This window comes from Lipotes vexillifer, unplaced genomic scaffold (genome assembly GCF_000442215.2).
Source record: "Lipotes vexillifer unplaced genomic scaffold, Lipotes_vexillifer_v1.1 scaffold504, whole genome shotgun sequence".
NCBI lineage: Eukaryota > Metazoa > Chordata > Mammalia > Artiodactyla > Lipotidae > Lipotes > Lipotes vexillifer.
Window position 1 is genome coordinate 2747214 of NW_006785225.1, and position 21247 is coordinate 2768460.

Consider the following 21247-nt stretch of genomic DNA (forward strand, 5'->3'; position numbering starts at 1 on the left):
CTCTTTCCATCTCTGTCTTTGTCTGGTCTCCTCCTCATTAAATCTTCCTGGGTCTGTGGAGTTGACTACCAATTGGTGCCTGACCTACTTACAGGGAGCCACTACGTTCCCCTTTACTCATCATAATAAATGGATCATAACGGCTGGTTCACTGTGATTCAAAGTGGACTCTTATTTTAGAGGCATTTCTACCTCCTTGGGGTGTGTATTTCTGCATGTGGATACATATATGTGTTCATGTGTGTGGATGCATGTACATCCAGGTGTGCGGGGGTGTGTGTGTGTGCGTGTGTGTGTTGTGCAGCTGCCTGAATGAAGGCTGGCGTTTTCCATTGCTATGTTGGGATTTTGCTTTTGGACAGCAGTCCCGTTGCTTTGTATCGAAGAATAGTTAAAGGGCTTGCTGTTTTCCCTGCGTCCACCTCCTTTCATTTTCTACTTGGAGCACTTTTCTCTCAAGCCCGGGTGCTCACATTTTCTGCTCTTGGTGTCAGCTCTGTTTGCCTCTCTTCTGCCAAAGGGCACCATGGAGTTACTCAAAGGACCTTTTGAACTGTTTGTTCAATGAATGAAGAGCTCATTCGGGACAGTTACTGGGACAGCACATGCTTCCAACTGGTCCCTGACTCATGCCTTTTGGCTTCTGCCTCTGCTGATCTCAGAAGCCACATGGGATGTTGGTTTTGTCGGTGTATCCCGGTGTCTGACCTTTTCAACACCATTTTATCATGCATTTTGAAAGATACTTACCCCTAACAAACTGCATTTATAAAGTAATAACCAATCTGTTCTCATTTTTAATTAACCATATATACATAATTGTCAATCAGAGTTTTCAATCAGTATGAGTTAATCAGAGTTAACATTTATTTATTTACCAAGCACTTTCTATATGGCTGACCTATGCCAGGTGCTGGCGATAGAAAAGTGAACAAGATTAGCAGGAGTCTTAGTGGGAGTTTCCAATATATAATATTCTGTTAACTTATCATTTTAATTTGGGTACAATTTACTGAGCACTCTTTGTGTGTTTGGAGTGGTGCTGAGTGCCTCGAGTGTATCACCTCTTTACCTGCTCAGAGCGACCCGGTGAGTTAGGCATTAGAGACACACCACTTTTCACGTGAGGAAACTGACAAGAGTTACAGAGTTGAGTCATTCGCTCCAGGTCACACATTTAATTACAAGGCAGAGGATTTGAACTCAGGATTATAATACTCTAAAGCTTTCCCATGGATATTACAGTCACCAACTCCCTGAATTCCTTCCTTTTCTTTTCTACTGGGTAGGTGTTTGCTTTTGTGGGCAGGAGAGTGCCCTATGTTTTCTCCATGTTCTACTGCTTCTAGTTTAGGGTTTTCCCCTCAGTTTTACTGAGATATAATTGACATATAACATTGTACTAGTCCAAGGTGTACAATATAATGATTTGATATAAGTATACATTGCAAAATGATTACCACACTTAATTAACATCAATCACCTCACAGAGTCACACATTTTTGTTCTTGTGATGAGAACTTTTAAGATCTACTCTCTTCGCAACTTTCAAATATATAATACATGATTGTTTGAAGTCTCTGTTTATAGTTTAGTTTGAAGTCTCTGAAAACCCTAAGTACAAATGAGTCTGTTGCCTCATAGAATAAATGGAGCTTCAAGTCTCCTAAGACATTCAGCTTACCTCCTGATTGCTTAGATGGGGAAACTGAGTAGCAAAGGGGCTTGCCCATGGTCACACAGTGTCAGAGTCTGAGCTTGAACTCAGCACCCCTGATGTGCAGGCCAGTTGTGTTGATCACAGCACATTTCCTTGTTACTGGCTAATTTATTCTGAGCTAGGTGGCACATCTCAAGATATCTTCTGGGTAATTCTATCCAGGCGTGAGGTTAGAGCAGCCAAAATTAGATGATGATGCAAACTCATTAAGTGCAAGGTCTAATTTTGTCCACCCCTTTGTCCCCAGTCTCCAGCATATTCCCACATCCACCCTAGGAGGTCAGCAGGTGTGTGTTGGATGAATGAACTGGATGAAATGAAGGGGGGCCTCCAGGGATAATCCTCTCGTGCTATCTTTTTGGTAGTTGCTGACCTCCCTTCTTGGATTCTTCCATACCACAGGGTACTTTAGAATCAAATTGATGGTATCATTATTTAATTTGACACTTCAATGACTCAGTCATTTAGTATCGTAAACTATTTTCCTGTTTCTATTTTGGAATAAATTGGCTGGTTCTTTTGGTACCTCTTGACAGAATAGGGTTTTGTTTTGTTTTGGGGGTTTTTTTTTTGGCTGTACGGGAAATTGATAGAGGGATCTCAGTTATTAGACCACTAGTTCACTTTGGGTGTGGCCAGCTCACATACCTTCCTTGCAAGAGAGACACTTCGAGTTGCATGAGACTATAAAATTACAAATTTATGTCTAGGACAGATAATATTTTTAAAAATTATAAAGAAATGAGGAGGAGGGGGAAAAGAAAAACACCCATGGTTCATTCACTCTGACTCATAAATTGTCCTTATTTTTCTCCTCCCTTCCACTACTCAACTTAGTCAGGAATATTTTTACATCATCATAATTGGAGTAAAGCCTGTGTTTCATAATGAACCACATTGAAATATCCCAACATGTTCTTCCACACTGCTTTACAATTCACATAATTTCAGCTTTGGGGAAGGACTGCTATTTCATGCAGGGTGTATACTGTGTCTTACTTAAAAATTGTCCTATTACAAGAAGGCAATTTTGACTTTATGTGAATGGAAAGATGTAATTCTCATTGGGAATCTGGGTGAAATAAAACGGGATTAGAAAAGATTTGCAATACCTAGAAGGTCCTGTACTTCAAGTCAGTTATTCCATATCCATCAGCTTGTTAAAGCTCAAATGCTGTTTCCTTAATGAAAAGAAAAAGAACACTTGAAACATGCATAGAGAAGCCTAGAATTGCTCAATACCAGAATGTTTTTGGTCCTTTTTCTATTTTTAATAATTCAGATAGTTAAGATGCCTTTAAAAGCAAGCATCTTTCCTAATTGCCAGGAGCATTTTCCTCATTTCTGAAAATGGGTAGCATTTAACTGGCAGGCAAAACAACCAAAGCAATAAACATTGAAAGCTAAGCAGTTAGGAAAAAGCTAACCTGGTCTTTAAACTTCTTCAGGAAAAACAATCAGAAAGGCAGAAAACGGTTGAAGTAAATCCATCTGCTCACGTTCAGGTCAAAAACCTGTAAGGATTAGTCCTTAAAGGAAGTTATGGGGTTTTAGGGGATGTGGCTGCAGAAGTGATCTGGTGACAAGTTGACTTGGAAGAGAAAGTTGGGAGAGCTGTCATTAATTCTGTGTGTGTCGTAATTTGGCAAGGTCACTGGAGAGGATCTTCCTTAGGCCACTAAAAATAGACAGTCTAATAGATCCAAGCCTGCTGTCATCTCTCCTCTCCTTTCCTTTTGTCGTGTCTTATTTTGGGAGCTCTCTTCATTCTTCCCACCCGCCTGCCTCCTCTTTAACTCTGCGCTTGCTTTGGATAAGCCATCTGTCCCCGTGTGTCGGGCATGAGAGGGAAGGCAGGGAGTGTCAGGACCCCCACTCACCTTGCAGTTATCAGATCCATCCTTCCTTCCATCCTCCTTCCCCTCCCCCTACCTTTCTGTCTCACCCTAACTTGGCCCCCATCTGTCCCTATCTATACATGCACATCCACTCAGCATGAGGTTCTGTAAAAATTCCAAGGAGTCATTTAACTCCTGGATTCATTATTTCTATTTTTCCCCTCTTGATTCTGTGAATTTCATGCAGAGTTTGGTGAACAAAATCTTACTCCCAACCCTGCTATGTATAAAATGGACAAAACAGAGCCTGTGTGAATTAAATAGAAGAAAGGAGGAAGCTGTGGGGATCCCAGAACCCTCCACCCGTACTGCCCTCACCCACCATAGCCTGCAGTAGCCTTTGGGGTATCTGGGAATTACCCAGTCTCTGCTAAACACAATTAATAGAATCACTGGATTAGATCACCAGTGAGTTTCCATTTTGCCCTTACATCCCGTGATTTGTGATGTCCCTCGAACTTCAAGTCTGTGTCTCTGTGTTTAAGGTTTGTAGCAAATGCAGATAATCATGCAGTGCGTGCTATAGGAGCTAAAGTTAATGCAGACAACAGAGCTTCCGCTCTTCATAAGCTCACAGGGATTGGGGGTGGCAGACAAATGTAATTATTCCCTAACACAATGAGGTATCCTAGGACTTAAGGCCAGAATGGTTGATAAAGATTATAAGCAGTAGGTATTGCCTCTCATTCCATCAAATATTGATTGAGCATCACAGCTGATTTAAAGGGATCCTAAGATTCAAACCATTTAAAATTTTCTGTGTCATTCGTCACTAATGGTTTGCTGTTTATTTTTCTGTTCACATCCTAACTCTGCCACTGGATGAAAGCTCTGCAGAAATAGCAGCCGTGATGTTTGTACTCAAGGATCTTGAGCAGGATCTGGCACATAGTAGATACTCAAGAAACATTGATGGACAGGTTGAATGGTTGGTAGGGATGATGCTGTGATGAGCTGTGTGTGTTAAGTTGGGAAAGGAAGGTGAATTATCAGAAGGTAATCGTTTTGTTAGGGCCTTGGAGGACAAGAAGTTTATAAAGATGAAAAGATGAAAATGCATTCTGTGTAAGGCAAAAGCAGGAGTAATGGTAGGGAAGAGTGAGATCACATGGTAAGTTGAGCAAAAAAAGATCAGTTCCTGGAAGGAGCTGCCTTAGGTGAAGCTGAAGGCCGGCTGAGCTCCCTCATGAAGGGCCTTCCCTGGGGGTCAGGGTGAGGTGAGTATGGAAGCCCTGGAGTCAGATTGCCTGGGTTTGAAGCCTTATAAGCTGGGAGACTGGGGTACATTAGCTCAGCCTCTCTGTTTCATGTTTCTCCATTTTCAAATAAATGTGACGATCCATGTAAGCACAGGACCTAGAACAAAGCAGGCTTGCTGTGTTGTTAAAAACAGAAGAGGCCAACCCAAGGAGACATTCGATGCTTTGAAATCAGGAGTGGCACAAGCAGACTCATGGTGTAGAGTGAGCATGTATCAGCGTGTGGAGGATGGACTGGCTCTCAAGTCCTCCTGGGAGAAAGATGCTGCCTGCATCCTCCCCCAACCCCTTCCTTCCCTTACCTGCTAGAGACTCTGAGTGTCCTCCATGTGCCGGCGCTGCCAAATAATTCTAGTTCCATTATGTTTACTCTCAGGATATTGCTCGTTGCCTAAGGCAGGGTCATCTATGTGAGAACCAATGGGATAAATAACTGTCTGGCATCAGTATCTGGAATGGCTGTGATCTAACTGAGGACCAGTTCTCCCTTCATGGGCACGTGGTCTTGCACCTGATCGTGTTTTCCTGTCCCTTTGTGTGACGCAGCCCTGGCAAGTGTATGACTTCTTAGCCAGAGCTCTTCCTGTGAACCTTGGTTCAAATTATCTTATGCTGTCATCTCTCCTTTTCTCACTTTTGTTATGTAAAGCAGTACTATGTGTTTTCTGCGCTATATGCGTCTTTGCAGGCAGCCTTAAATTCCCTTTGGAATAGAATGGGATGTGCGTAAAATGCATGACGTGAATTGTAGAGAGAGGCAGGGTGGGTTCTGTGCCCAGTGAGTTTTCAACCTAGTTTCTTCTCCAGGAAGACCTACATTCCTGGAGATTTCTAGACTCTGCTCTCACCTCCACCACCAGGTAGGGACTGACATTTGTCTCTTCCTGTCATTCTGTCTCTGCCCTTGGAAGAGAACCAAGGTCATTCCCCTCACACATATGATCTGACACGGGGTATTGATGAGGATCCTGCAGAGAAACTGTGGGATGTCTGGGGCAGGGTCTCTGTGGGCCCTGCTCATCACCCACTTCCCACTCGGGGCCTCAGTCTCTCCTTCCATAAAATAAGTGCAGCGTGATGGATCAGCCTCCCCCTCCTTCAGTCATTCATGTTTGTCTTCACAATATCTGGGTACCACCCACACTTATTTACTTAATGTTTTCTTTTGACTCATTCTGCTTCCCTTAAATATTTTTAAAGAAAATTATATCATTATCATTGATGGCAAACTAGTACCTCTTATCATAAATAGAAGGTAACCCCCAAATAGGTAAAATTAAAAGGAAACTATAATACAGCTGAGTCTACTCTGAGCCTGAGACTGCCTTTTCTGTTAAAAGAGAGATTTGCTCAGGAATCACTGCAAATGGAGACATTCCCTTTGCTGAGATCAGGATTGAAAGATAATTAAAAAGCTACTTCCCTGCTTCCTGATTCATAGTCATTTAATGCCAATAATAATAATAGTAATTTGTTGGGCCCCTATGGTGTCAGGCATTGCACTATTTTTTGTATGTCTTTATATAGAGTCTGTATAACAGAAAAGTGATAAATTTTTGATCATGATGATGTTGACGAATATTTAGTGAACAATTAATTTGTGCCAGAAACAGTAGTATACTTTACATGTATTATCTCATTTGTCCTCACCACCAGGGGTTCTGTGGGGTGTTGTAGTGCCCCTGTTACAGGTAAGGAAACAGTCCTAAGCCATGCAGCCGGTGAGGAGTCAAGCCCCATCTTGGGAACAGGCAGGACTCTGAGTTCACACCCCAGCAGAGGCTGCGCTTCCTGCCAGGGTCTGTCTAATCCACAGTGTGGCCCCCTGCTCTCTTCCTGCTTGCTGGTGACACGCCCACTTGGTTTGGCTCCTGGACAGGGTCTTCTGGCTTTCTGCAAGGTGACCAGACCATCTTGTCAGGGACCGTGAAACCTGGCTGTGTTTACACGTCTCCCCAAGAGCTAAAGGAAGAGTTTGCTTGCCCTCATGATCTCCTGCACATGCAGTGTCCTCTTGAAGGTGGCTTCATCATGATACCAGGTTTGCCCCAAGAAAACACAAACTCATAATGACTATTAGAGAGGGAAAGATCCCAGAGATCTTCTAGCTCACTATTTTCCCAACTGTGGTCAGAACTCTACTGGAAGGAGTTGGGCTGCTTTTAGCTGGGGAACTGACTTTCTCAATTACAGAATTTTGTAGACTCAGAATAGGAAAGGACCTTACTGACCATCAAGTTCAACCCAGTCCCTAGGATCAAAATTTTGTATAAGTTGCTGGATAGGGAATGTGGTTTAAATATTTTAAGAAATAAGTGATCAACATGTTAATAGTGTGTGTGTGTAACTTACACACTTACAGTTTCACACAGCTACAGATATCAAAGCCAGATATCCAGCCCAGGCTGAATTTTGAAAACCTGTTTCAAAATTCAGCCTGGTTTTCTTGGCTGAAGCCTTAAGACAGAGATTTAGTAAGTGGATATTGCAGTGGAGGACCTCACAGAGCCTCTGATTTGAGTACAGATAGGACCATTTGCCTGTCACTTCCACACTAATGATCCAAACCCAGTCTAAAAAGATGACCCAGCTCACAACTGTGGACAATGCCATTTTTCTCTTCATTTTCCGTTCTTATCATTGAAATTGGTAAAAATGGACTTCACTTGTAATCATTTGAAAAATTTTTTAAAAGATGAAAAGAAAGAAAGGGATGATGGTGTGGGGGGTGGGGTGGGGGGTGTACATCTGCCTGGGAGGAGAGCCCAGGGGAAACAGCCTAGATAAAGCTTCCTACGAGGATATTAGATTCTTGACATTGGCATGTGATTTTTCCCAATATCTTTAAGAATGTCAAAATTGGTGCACACAAGTAGAGAATACTATTCCACCAATAAAATGCAGCAAACTATAGCTGAAACATTTTAATGGCCCACTTCCCCTGATGAACCTGAATGAATCCAGTGTACTTAATGAGGTGTGATAAGGATGCAGAGCGCCTGCTAGACTCGCTTGCTGGCTCGCAACAGCCTCTCTATGGCCAAATTCATATTTGTTGCTGAAGAAAATTTCAAGTCACCACCTAGTGTGGGCCTTCATTGGCACCTGTACACAGGTGGGACTTTGGTATTAGGGACTCATATGGGATCATTTGTTCAGAAGCTATTTGGGAGCATTAGTTTGTGCCTCTCTCCATCTGATTTACAGTAAGCAAGAAAACATTCATGTTTCTTGCCCTTGTGGAGCTTGTAGACAATTTGAATTTGTAGAGCTTGTGTCTTCAGAGTAAGTGTCTAAGAAGACATAAATAACAAAATGACATTTTCTTCTTCTTAATTTAATTTCACATTACAAAAGGACAGTCCAACTTAATTTTGAGAAGCCTGTTGCTTTCTGAATGCAATGGCCTCAGAGAGAACCCTCTCCTATTATATCATAAATCAGTCTCACTGCTATAGCCAGTACAGCTTACTCTTTTTACTATGAGAAGATAGTAGGAGGCCGTGACTATTTCTAGCACATAGCAGAAAGTCTGCAGTGTGTGTGTGTGTATTTGTGTAAATACTTCCCTGACTTTGTGAATATGAAGAGTTGCAAATAAGTGGCTTTCTTGGTTGTATGGAAGTTGCTCAGATTTGATGAAACATTAGAGATACTGTTTCAGGCCTTGGGCCATAGTCAGAGGTCTTTGCTGTTATCATTCCATTTGGGGGTGGTGCTTCATCAATGTTTGCTCTCTCTCTCTCTCTCTCTCTCTCTCTCTCTCTCTCTCTCTCTCTCTCTCTCTCTCTCTCTCTCGTGTGTATTTGTGTAAATACTTCCCTGACTTTGTGAATATGAAGAGTTGCAAATAAGTGGCTTTCTTGGTTGTATGGAAGTTGCTCAGATTTGATGAAACATTAGAGATACTGTTTCAGGCCTTGGGCCATAGTCAGAGGTCTTTGCTGTTATCATTCCATTTGGGGGTGGTGCTTCATCAATGTTCTCTCTCTCTCTCTCTCTCTCTCTCTCTCTCTCTCTCTCTCTCTCTTCCTCTCTCCCTCTCTCCCTCTCTCTCTGTCTCTCTCTGGCCAGGTAAAGTGATGCATTCCTTGATCTTTTTTTTTTTTTTTAATCATTGGACTATTTCCCTAAATTAGTGCCCTAATTTATGTCTGGAGAAAATAGTTGAGTGTAGTTGTTGGATGAATTGCTATAGGTTCAAACTGCCTGTGTCCTGACTTTGCCGTTTAGTGGCTTTGTGAATGACAGCAACTTTATTCAACATTTCTGTGCCTTAATTTCCTAGTTATGAAATATAATCACAGTACCTGATGTATCAGATTGTTATAGGATTAAATTATATATTATAGGAAAGGACTTAGCCCAGGACCTGGCACATTGCAAACTCTCAGTAAATGTTAGAAATCATCTCACCTGTTTGGATTAAGTTGTGTCTACATGACACGCAGCTCCTGGGGGTGTTGAAGAGCTGAAAGAGTTAGCATCACATGTACGTGACTATAATCATGCCCTTCAGTCCTCAAAGATGATTAAATGCTTCACTTGGCATCAGAGGTATTTGGGAAATATCGATCACACTTTTTCAAACTCAGTACATGTACAAACACATGGATTTACTGTCAGTCACTCAGGAAGTACCTATTGGTTACCCAGTCTTGTTAATAGCCAGTTGCTTACAAAATGATAGTCTATTTTACCGATATTAACTATTTTAAAAAACAAAGCAGACAGCTCCATATTACTTTTATCAAGGCTAAATAATATGGGCCAAGTGAGTATATTATTATAGTCCTTTGAAAAAATTACGAATTTTATCTGTCATTTGACATCAACTAGATAAAAAGGCAATAGATTTTCAGTGTTTCAGAATTTTAAAAATACAGTTTTATGGTGGTTCTCTGTTTCACCTCTACCATTTCTCTATTTCTCCAATAGGCCAAGCCCTTTAGAGGGTTAGCAGGCTGACCCAGGCCAGACAAAAATGAGTATAAGATGTGATTTCTGTCTTCAAGGAGTTCAAAGCTTCCTTGGATGCAATGTTGGAAGGGGCAGACAGCCATAATAACAAAGAACTCTACCCGTGGGAGAAATCAAGACATAATATGGAGTTCTGACGGAATCCGGAAGCCCTCCGAGTCCAGCACAGGGAGCGGGGTCAAGTCCCACCACAGTTATACCAACCGTGAAGGGGAGGGGAATTCAGCTGAGGGAACGGTACGTGCAGGGAGGAGCAGAGGTGCTTAGCCTGCCGGGCTCACCTGGGCAGGAGGTGAGGCCAGGACAGATGAGAGAGAGATGCGTAAGCTCTGTCTTCCAGTGCCGGCATTTCCTGACCTGGTAGGGAACCATTTAGAGTTTAAATATTCTCGAATTCTTTACATAAAGATTGCTGTCCTTCTAAGAAGTAGGTGGCCCCTACCCAGAAGGAAGTTTCTGTCTTGTCCTGTGCATTACTGTCAAATGTTGAGCTATTTGCTCATTCACAGCAAGGAGACAAATAAGCTAAATAAACTATGGAAGAGGTAAATACTGTTCCAGAACAGATGTGATTGCGTATGCCCTACTTGCTTTGTTTACTCCAGCAATCCTTTCTGAAAGTTTTCCAAATGACCCAGTAGATATCCCAGAAATTCTCCTGAAGTTGGGTTATATTTATTTGCTTGCCACTCCCTCCTTACCCCCCTCCCACCAAAAAAATAAATAAATAAAAAGCACAAGTGCTGCTATTTTAGGGCAAAAATAAAATGTACTCTCTTGGAGAAAGGCTTTTTATTTTCCTTCGATTCTAAGTGTTCCCGGGTTCTATAACAATATAAATAGACTTAAGTGTGTGTGTGATTTTTATAGTGGATGTGTTTAGCTTTTCCCCTTTTCTGATGTTGAATTCCTTTATTGTTCAGTAGAGAAATCATCGTGGCAAAGTGGGAAGGCAGATCTTTGGGAGCATGGGAAATTTAGATTTGCATTCCCATTCTGCTGCTAATTAGCTTTGTTATCTTGGGCAAGTTATTTAACTTCTCTGAGGTTTAATTCCCTTCTCTTTTAGGGGGTAGGGACGGAATAAAACAAGCCCCGCCCAGTGCTGCTGGGAAGATTAATTAAAAGAAAAATGCACGTACAGGCACCAAGGCTATATATATTGGGGATATGTGGTGGGTGACAAATAAAACTGGAGCTCCCAGTATTGCAATTGTTAAAATGTTAAAGGGGAGAAAGCGAAACTCCATCATTTAGGCGAGAAATAGGGATAAAATGTAGAGTAGCAGGAGGTTTGCTCATATGCTAGATGACTGTTTGTTTATTCATTTCCCAAAGATATTACAAAGGCTGTGAATATTTATTTAGTTCTGCTCCCAATAGCCCTTCTAATAGGGAATTATTTGGGTACAACGAAAGACATTTGTAAATGCGGCTGATAAGACTGACATTGGACAAGGAGTGTTTTGTTGGACACAAGAATTCTATTGTCACTGGCTTCAGTTGTCAAGTGCCCGGGGAACCCAGAATTTATGGTGACAGCACAATGGGCCTTTCAGGGCCCAGCAAAAGAGCTGTGAGATCCCGCTCCCCGGCTTTTCAGGGCTTCTAATCTTTTTATCGGGCCCGGACAATGCCGGATTCAGCTGCTGCCTGCGCCTCCTGACTGTCCATTGGCCATCAGGTATTGTGCGGTAATTACCATGGTGACAATGGACTCTCTCTACACCAGTCCATCGGTGCTTTGGAAAATGGCAAAGGTTGTCACTTTGTATTAGGTGCCTCTAAAGGCACGGCTTACTCAGAAAAACTACTAAAGAGAAATAAAGATAATCATGCTAAGAGTTTGATTTAAAGGGCCACTGTGTCAAATCCATTTGTAAGCCAGGAACTCTTTATGGATGTTTTCCCGTAATTACAGCCAGACGCTGGGCGTCATCCCTGCACAAGCAGAGAGTAGCCGGCCTTCGAGATTTTGCAGGGAGCCCTGAGCTGTGGGCAGCTGGCAGCCCTTAAGCTGTGCCCATAGCTGGCAGCCTATGGGAGCAGAGGTCTAAGCTGAGCCATTGTACTTTGAGGGGTCCCTGAACTTCTTTAAAAACTCAGTTTCCTCATCTGAAAAGGAATGGTGTGGAAAAATGCTTATAGATTAATATTAATTATATATCCCGTGAATGTATATTAATATATACAAATATATGATTATTAATCAATATATGAAAGCTTATCCATCTACCATAGGGCTTTGTGAACAGCAAATATACAATAAAAGGTAAAACTAATGTTTTAATCATGCACAATTGAAAAAGCACAATCTATACCTTTTCATAATCACAGCTGCTAATCATTGAGTGCCTACTCTAAGTGAGGTATTGTATTTATTATCACTATTCTTTACAATAATCCTACAAGAGAGTTATTAATATCCCCATTTTATAGTGAAGAAACTGAGGCTCAAAAAGTTCTTCCCAAAGTCAAATTAGCTTGGAAGAGGCAAAGCCTGGATTTTAAGTCCTGTCCTCTCACATTTAATAGCTTCTTCCCTCATTTTGTTTTTAATCATAATCTACAAATTTATCTTACAAAATATGCTTCACCATATAGTTTTGGGCAATAACAGGAAAGAAAAACACCCAGTGGTGAGTATTTAATTGGGTTTATTCATCCCTTCAACAATGTCAGGAACATGTGACACCCATAAAAGTAAGAAGCCCCCATCTGCAGGGAACCCAGGCTCTACTGCCTGTGCCCCTTCTCCTGTCTATGGAGCAAGAAAAACACACAGCAATATCAACCAAACAACTTGGTGTTTCTAGACCAACAGAAAAGTATATGGCCTTTGCTTGACTTCTATGCCCAATAAAAGTTTCAAAAACCTGATATTTTATTGTTTAATAGTAATGTATTTGATCATAGTTTGTATTACTCAGCTCCATACCAAAATATCTCAAATTCCCTGTTGCGTTGTTATACCAAAAAGTAGAAATTATGTTACCACATCCTAGAGAAACGGGCATAATTTACCCAGGGAAGTAGGTCTCGTTGTGGGTTCTTAAAGCTGGCAGGAAAGACGTAGATTTTTTAGTGATTTGGTCTGCTGCTTCCTTGCTCTATGGATTTGGATATTTACCACTTAGCCTCAGTTTTTTTCACCTGTAAAATGGAGCTGTCACTCTCTCCTTGGGCTACCCTGCTCCACTCAGTGGCAATTCTTTCCCTTTTATACCCATCACCCCTGTGTCATACCTATATATACACAGTTAGTGGCCTGAGGATCCTGAAGCATGCACTGATGGAGTAAGTGGGGTGGGGACTATTTTAATCTAATTCACATATACTTTCAGCCCTTATCCTCCCCCACAGCACTATATGTTGGTGTTTTTGTTGCTGGAGTGCTGTTGACAATGATCCTGGCACACACCTGGCCGGGCTGAGCCCACATTCCAAAAGAAGACCCACACATGGAGAGCTATAAGCCAGGGTATTTGATTTGGAGCAGAAATCCTAAGAGAGGGATGGCAGCATGACTCGTGGGTCAAAGGGAAGGATATGGCTCTGCATGTACTGAGTCTTCAATACAATCAGAGCTCAGCAAAAGAAATTTGCCACAGTCACATCCCCATCTGTCCCTGAGTTTCCTCCTTGATTTTGATATGCCTGCCAAGTATTTTCTCCATCCCACTTTACACCCTTGGCTTCATGGTGTTCCTCTTCCTGATTTCTCAGTCTCTGAACTAATATATGGCATGGAGTGTCTTCGCCTCTAAGAGGTGCAGTACTATGGGTAGCCGAGCACAGCAATGGAAGGGGCTGGTAGAGAGCAGTGGTTCCCGTGCTTGAAGAGGGCCCGTGATGGCATGCAAGCCTTGGGAAATGAAGGGAAGATGCCGTGAGAGTAGGTAGGAGTGGGTGCAGCAGGGCTGCGTTGTATTTTTCTGTCTCAAAAGGGACCACATGATTCCAGGCCTCGGGGGAGTCATTAGATGTGGGGAAGGTCTGGGGGGAGAGGGAAAATGAACATTCCAACCAAGAACACCAATGCAGAAAGAGAACATCCGCACTATACCTGCCCAGCCCTCTCAAACCTAATGAACTCTTTTTTCCCATCAATTCTGTTAAAAGCACAAAAACAACTTAGATTTCTTCTGTTCATTTTTTTCTAAGAAAGATGGTATAATTGTATACTACAGACATTGTCCACAGAACCCAGAGCCCCTCTTTCTCAAATGTTTGCAGTGATCAGAATTCATAGACAATTCACCCATTTATTTTTGCTTTCCTTCCAAGGCTCTTAATTGTCAGTGCAAGCTTTTGGTGAAAGGAGTTTTAAAGGAGATATTTTGCAGGGAGGTAAAGAATGCAAGGCCAAGTGGGAATTCAATTCGTTTTTATAGATTAGAGAAGTAAACTTTTAAAAGCACAATGGCTGTATCATGAACTGACTGGAGACCAGAGAAGAAACACAGGCTATGAAGTCTGCACTGCTGGATTCTGATCCCACCTTGGGTGTTATGGGCTGTACACCTCGGGCAAGAGTTTGACCTTTTTGAGTGGTGGGGTGAGATACCTTGATGATTTCATGATACCCAGAGTGGATATATGCATTTAAAGAGAATACATTGGTAAGGACTGCAACAAATGCCAGTTCCATCCCTGTTTATGGTCTCCTATTCATCCATTTCTGGGTAACATACCACCCCCAAATTTAGTGTCTTATAACAACTATTTATCATTACCTCTTACAGTTGAGTTGAGTGAATCATCTGGGCAGTTGTTGCTTGGGCTCTCATGCTGTGTAGTCAGATGGCTGGAGTCACATGAAGGTTTCAGTGGGTTGGATGTCCACGATGGCACCTTGACTTACCATCTGGCTCTTCAGCTCGGATGCCTGGAACAGCTAGACATGTCTGGGCATTTCTCTCGCTATCTATGCAGCTTCTCCACATGGCTAGCTGGAGATTCCTCACAGCATGGAGGTCTAGAGCATTCAGACTTCAGACATGGCAGCTGACTTCTCCCAGAGCAAGCTTTCCAAGAACACAAGACAGGTTACCAGGTTTTTATGACTCAGCTTCTGAAATCATATAGTATCATTTTTGCAGTGTTTAATTGGTTACCCAGGGGCAACTCGGAGTCACATGGAAGGGGACCACATAAGGGTATGAATGTCTGGGCATGTGATTCATTGGGGGAGGGCTGCTGGAAACTGGCTACAATGTGGGTTGCAAGTTGGGTCCTTCCTTATCAGTTATGTGCTGAATGAACTGCCCCCGTGACTCCATGTGCATCTTTTATGACTCCATGTGCATCTGCTACTCTATCTTTGACATCCTGGAAATAGCACACATTAGGACAGTTTTCCTGTTCTTGATACAGTCACCAAATCAAGGAGCCATGAACAGATTCCAGTAGATGTACAGTTCATCCTCAGCCCTTCACCAGAGGGTTTTTCACATGCTGTTGTTGTCCTTGTTTGTTTTGGAGAAGGCATTGTGTGTGAGGAGCTGTTAGGTGGAACCAAGATGAGGCAAGGAAAAGTGGATTTAGGAAAAATGAAAGATAATAAAGTCAAAGTAAGAAGCTGTTTAAGCCCTTAATGCAGCGCGAGTTGATCCTAGAAGGTAGAAGTTCTGGAGAGGAAGGACATTCAGGAACTCCTTTATGCTGCTGTGTTAGGGACGCTATGCCAGCCGCACCTTCCTTGGTTCAGTGCCTCGGTTTTGGAAGACGACAGCTGTTCAGACACTCCATATTCCTCTCTTCATTCATTCAGCAAATATACATTGAACAGCTGCTCTGGGCTAGGAAACGTGTTAGACACTTCAGGAGACGTGAAGATGAATCAGACCCGAATCCAGGCAGAACACAGCCCCACACAGAAACTCCAGAATGTGGTGCAGAGCAGGAGGGGGGCGGAGAGGAATGTCATCTTGACAAAGAATTGCAGCTCTGTCAGCCCAGTGCGCTGCTTTGCCAGCATGGGGATGACATCTCCTATCACAACTGCCACCACTGTCACTCTTTGCCCTCGAGTCTGTCATTCCATAAGGATTCGACAGCACCAGAACAGTGCTTCTCCCTTTAGGAGGGAAGGAACTTGCTTTGGACGCCAGTAAAATGTGGATTCTATCAGCAGCCGGCTCTAAGACTTCCTGTCTCCCCTACAGGTTTGTTGTTAGTGCTAGAGCAGATGCGTGTAAAGTATGTAGCATATTATAAGAAGTTGGATGTATGACTGCTTTTATCTTTGTTATGAAAATTCCAGATGCACAAATGGTTCATCAAACCATCCTGTGGGTACCTCTAAATCCATGACAAGTTCTTCCCAGTTTGCACACAATTGTGATAATTTGTTTACATCTTTCTATACCTGGACCGTTATTGTCTGAGAAAAGTGTGTCCTATGCAACTGTGTACCCCCAGTGTCTAGTAGTGTATCACTTTATTGATTCATGTCACCTCTAGGTTACTAACAATCCTTTCACTTTTTGCAGAAATCACTGTATATTCGGCTCAGTGGCCTCCTGACGATCATTCCTGTTGCCATTTGCTGAATGACCAATCAGATGGGTGGAGTTTTGCGTTATAGAAATTGGCAGCAAGTATCCAATGGGTGAAGAAGGTAAGATGGACCAGCGTTACTGAGTGTTTCAAATGTAACTATATTTGTGGAGATGGAAATGATGGCTTCCAGGCCCATTGCATAAACCTTGCGGTGGTTTGAACCTTCACAAATCCAGAGTAGAATTTGACAGGGAAGTAGGCCTGGGCTTTGAGGAATGTGATTATTCACTGTTGTTATTGGGTTATCTCTATGGAGCATCTATTATGTTCCCGTACAAGGATGATGGTAGTTTTTTGTTTTGGGTGTTTTTTTTTTTTTTGACTATAGAAGGTTCAGAGGAGAAAGAAGGAACTAAAGGGGATTATAATTCCTTAGCAAGACCTTGGCTGGATAGACTGACTAAGGCAACCGACATGTTTTTTATCCCATTTTCTTCTTTTGAAAAGAATTTTCTAAATATGTACAAGGTGGCTTACATCCCACGAGGAAAAGAGATCGCTAGGAGGCTGAACCTTTTAGATCTCAAAAGACAGAGCACTAGATCATAAGCCAGGAGGATGACTTCAACTCCAAGACCTGGCTCTGCCGTTCATTGTCTGTGCGCCCCTAGGTTAAGGAGCTCTTCTCTGGGACACAAGGGTGGTTGGATCCAGAGTCTCTAACAGTCCTGAAGTCTTAGGATTCTATTAATGTATTTACCTCCTTTATCTGCTCAGTGGTAACTGGAGCTATATTTTATAGGATGTCCAAATATTCAGATAAAAATTTAAGAATTAATTCTACCAGCATGACCTTCCACACTTTAGTGTCCTAGACCCATCCTTCCACGTGTCGGTGGCTCATCTCCATGTGTGTGTCCACCAAGCGCCTTAAATGCAGGGGCCAAATACAAGTCATGATTTTCTCCTCTAAAGCTTTACCTTGTCCTGTGTGCCACATTTCAGCCATAGCACCAAAATTCACTCACATCCAAAACATGGGAGGGATCCCATATGCCTCCCAACCCCTACCTCCAATAGCAATTGCTTCCTGTTGATTCACTCTCTGACTATCTCTGAAACATTTTTACTTTTCTCTATCCCCACTGCCACCATCCAAATGCAAGCCAGATCCCCTTTCTCCAAGATTTTGCCACAGTTGCCACCTAACAGATCTTTTTGCCTCCAGTGTTACTTCTCCCCCCGTCAGCTCCAGCATGATCCATCTTTCATACATATCCTGAACAGTGTCCCTAAATCCAGAAATTATGTTACTTTGCTACTTAATCACTTTCGATGTCACAGATCTGAACTCCTTCTCAGGCTTCTAGGACCCTTCGTTGATGGGGCCACTGTTCTGTTGTCCAGAGTCACTCTCAGCTGCTCTCTGCACACCCAGCCCTCACTGTACACGTCCACTCTAGGATCTACTATAAGGCACAACCTTTATTTCCCCAAAGCCCAGTAATCTCCCTGTCTTCACAAGCTAAGTTTTACTCATTTTATACCTTCACTTGGACCTCACTATCTCTAAGGAGTTCTTTCTGATCCCTGAAGACTGGGCTTTGGGTGTCTCCTAGGCTTTAGTCATCGAGATTACACCATTTGCTGTGATTCCCACATTGGGTTGTAATTGCCTATTTAGTTGTCAGTCTTCCCAGCTAGACCTGAAGGTTCTTGAGGATTGGCCTTATTTTGGAACCACCAGGCTCCCAGTTGCAAGCACTGTATCTGGCGCAAAGTAGGTTCTCAATAAATATTTACTAAATGTATGAATAGAGACTTTAAGTATAGTTTAAATAGAAGATGAAGAAGGGGACCTGATGTTACCACAGAGAGAAAAGTCACAATGTTGACAGCTAACAGGTATTGAGTGCTTACGATATGTCAGGCACATAAGGTCTTTAAAGGTATCACCTCCCTTAATCCTTGCAAAAACCTACTGTGATAGATTCTATTAATATCCAAGATATTACAAATGATAAAACCGAGTTTTAGAAAAGATAAGTAACTTGCCTATGGCCATATTGCCATACTTTTATCCTTGGACGTTTTTATCCTTGGAGGTCTGACTTTAGCTAGAGCTTTTATCTTTGCTTACTCCTTTCTTTTGTCTTCCCCAGAATTAATCTGGTCCATTACGGACAAAAAAACATTTCCTCCACGTAAGGCTAAGACTTTTCCTGCAGCCCACACAAACTATTTTTACTTAGATGGTCAGCCCCTGTGACTGGGGCGTGTAAATCTTTGGTGATTTTCCAGGTGTTTTACACTCATATTTTAATGTGGGTTTGTTCTGGGACAAAATTTCAATTTGGGGAGCCCCCCTACTCTTTCTCCCATGTTCTGGTCAACGTTTGTCATGGGAATAAACCAATGAATGAAAACACTCTTAGTGAAGGCAGAGCCACGCTTTCCTGCAAATGCACCAATATGACTTGGAAATTACGTGGCTGAGTCCTCTCATGTTAGCATATTTTGCACTCATTTGCTCTGAAGCCTGGCTCAGCAGAGGGAATGCATCCCTCCTCTGGAAATGCCTGTGAATGATGATCATCTCATTTCTGCCAAGCCAGATGGGTCTCTTCATTTCATCCGACCTTCGAATTCCTCAGTAGGACTTGCGGCTGACATTTCCTTTTTTTCTTGGTAACGGGGACAATTAGAATGAGGTATCAATGAAACAGAGTCAGAAGTTAAATAGAAACGACTTCAATTTAATTTGTCTTCTAGGAAATCGTTTAGGTGTGTTTTTTTTTTCCACTTAGAAATTAAGAACAGCCTGTTTTGAAGAGTTCTGCCTAGCTTTTATTCCAAGAAGAGGAAGGTAAACTATTCTAATGTTTGTAGCACCCTTAAAAAACACAAGATGGTACAGATGGAACAGTCCTTTGATCTTTCAGGATAATCTTCTTGTTTTAGACATAGGATTTTTTTTTTTTTTTTTTTTTTTTTTTTTTTTTTGCGGTACGCGGGCCTCCCACTGTTGTGGTCTCTCCCGTTGCCGAGCACAGGCTCCGGATGCGCAGGCTCAGCGACCATGGCTCACGGGCCCAGCCGCTCCGCGGCATGTGGGATCTTCCCGGACCGGGGCACGAACCCGTGTCCCCTGCATACGTCCACTCTAGGATCTACTATAAGGCACAACCTTTATTTCCCCAAAGCCCAGTAATCTCCCTGTCTTCACAAGCTAAGTTTTACTCATTTTATACCTTCACTTGGACCTCACTATCTCTAAGGAGTTCTTTCTGATCCCTGAAGACTGGGCTTTGGGTGTCTCCTAGGCTTTAGTCATCGAGATTACACCATTTGCTGTGATTCCCACATTGGGTTGTAATTGCCTATTTAGTTGTCAGTCTTCCCAGCTAGACCTGAAGGTTCTTGAGGATTGGCCTTATTTTGGAACCACCAGGCTCCCAGTTGCAAGCACTGTATCTGGCGCAAAGTAGGTTCTCAATAAATATTTACTAAATGTATGAATAGAGACTTTAAGTATAGTTTAAATAGAAGATGAAGAAGGGGACCTGATGTTACCACAGAGAGAAAAGTCACAATGTTGACAGCTAACAGGTATTGAGTGCTTACGATATGTCAGGCACATAAGGTCTTTAAAGGTATCACCTCCCTTAATCCTTGCAAAAACCTACTGTGATAGATTCTATTAATATCCAAGATATTACAAATGATAAAACCGAGTTTTAGAAAAGATAAGTAACTTGCCTATGGCCATATTGCCATACTTTTATCCTTGGACGTTTTTATCCTTGGAGGTCTGACTTTAGCTAGAGCTTTTATCTTTGCTTACTCCTTTCTTTTGTCTTCCCCAGAATTAATCTGGTCCATTACGGACAAAAAAACATTTCCTCCACGTAAGGCTAAGACTTTTCCTGCAGCCCACACAAACTATTTTTACTTAGATGGTCAGCCCCTGTGACTGGGGCGTGTAAATCTTTGGTGATTTTCCAGGTGTTTTACACTCATATTTTAATGTGGGTTTGTTCTGGGACAAAATTTCAATTTGGGGAGCCCCCCTACTCTTTCTCCCATGTTCTGGTCAACGTTTGTCATGGGAATAAACCAATGAATGAAAACACTCTTAGTGAAGGCAGAGCCACGCTTTCCTGCAAATGCACCAATATGACTTGGAAATTACGTGGCTGAGTCCTCTCATGTTAGCATATTTTGCACTCATTTGCTCTGAAGCCTGGCTCAGCAGAGGGAATGCATCCCTCCTCTGGAAATGCCTGTGAATGATGATCATCTCATTTCTGCCAAGCCAGATGGGTCTCTTCATTTCATCCGACCTTCGAATTCCTCAGTAGGACTTGCGGCTGACATTTCCTTTTTTTCTTGGTAACGGGGACAATTAGAATGAGGTATCAATGAAACAGAGTCAGAAGTTAAATAGAAACGACTTCAATTTAATTTGTCTTCTAGGAAATCGTTTAGGTGTGTTTTTTTTTTCCACTTAGAAATTAAGAACAGCCTGTTTTGAAGAGTTCTGCCTAGCTTTTATTCCAAGAAGAGGAAGGTAAACTATTCTAATGTTTGTAGCACCCTTAAAAAACACAAGATGGTACAGATGGAACAGTCCTTTGATCTTTCAGGATAATCTTCTTGTTTTAGACATAGTTTTTTTTTTTTTTTTTTTTTTTTGCCTAGAGGCAGGAAAGGACTTGGACTTGGCAAAATGAAACTTACCTACAACTTTGGCTCAAGACTCAGATTCTTGGTCCCCAATCCATTCAGGATGGCAGTGTTCCTTGAACAAGTGCCTGTGATGTGCCAGGATACAGGCAGGGATGAAAGGCTCTTTCCCTTTCTTCAAGGGGCTTACAGTCAAGGGG

At 42.3% G+C, this 21247-nt stretch overlaps 1 protein-coding gene across 2 annotated transcripts in view; it reads left to right on the plus strand.

Moving 5' to 3' along the window:
• The window catches only part of CDH11 (cadherin 11), a 149623-nt gene that overhangs the window by 45038 nt on the left and 83338 nt on the right, over positions 1-21247 (plus strand). The window contains exons 1-2 of one of the 2 annotated variants that reach the window (XM_007457321.1): positions 15899-16024; positions 16352-16479. The gene's annotated coding sequence lies outside the window, so the exon portion shown is untranslated. Of the gene's footprint in view, positions 1-15898; positions 16025-16351; positions 16480-21247 lie in introns of those variants that run through there. The other variant, XM_007457320.1, reaches the window with a different exon arrangement.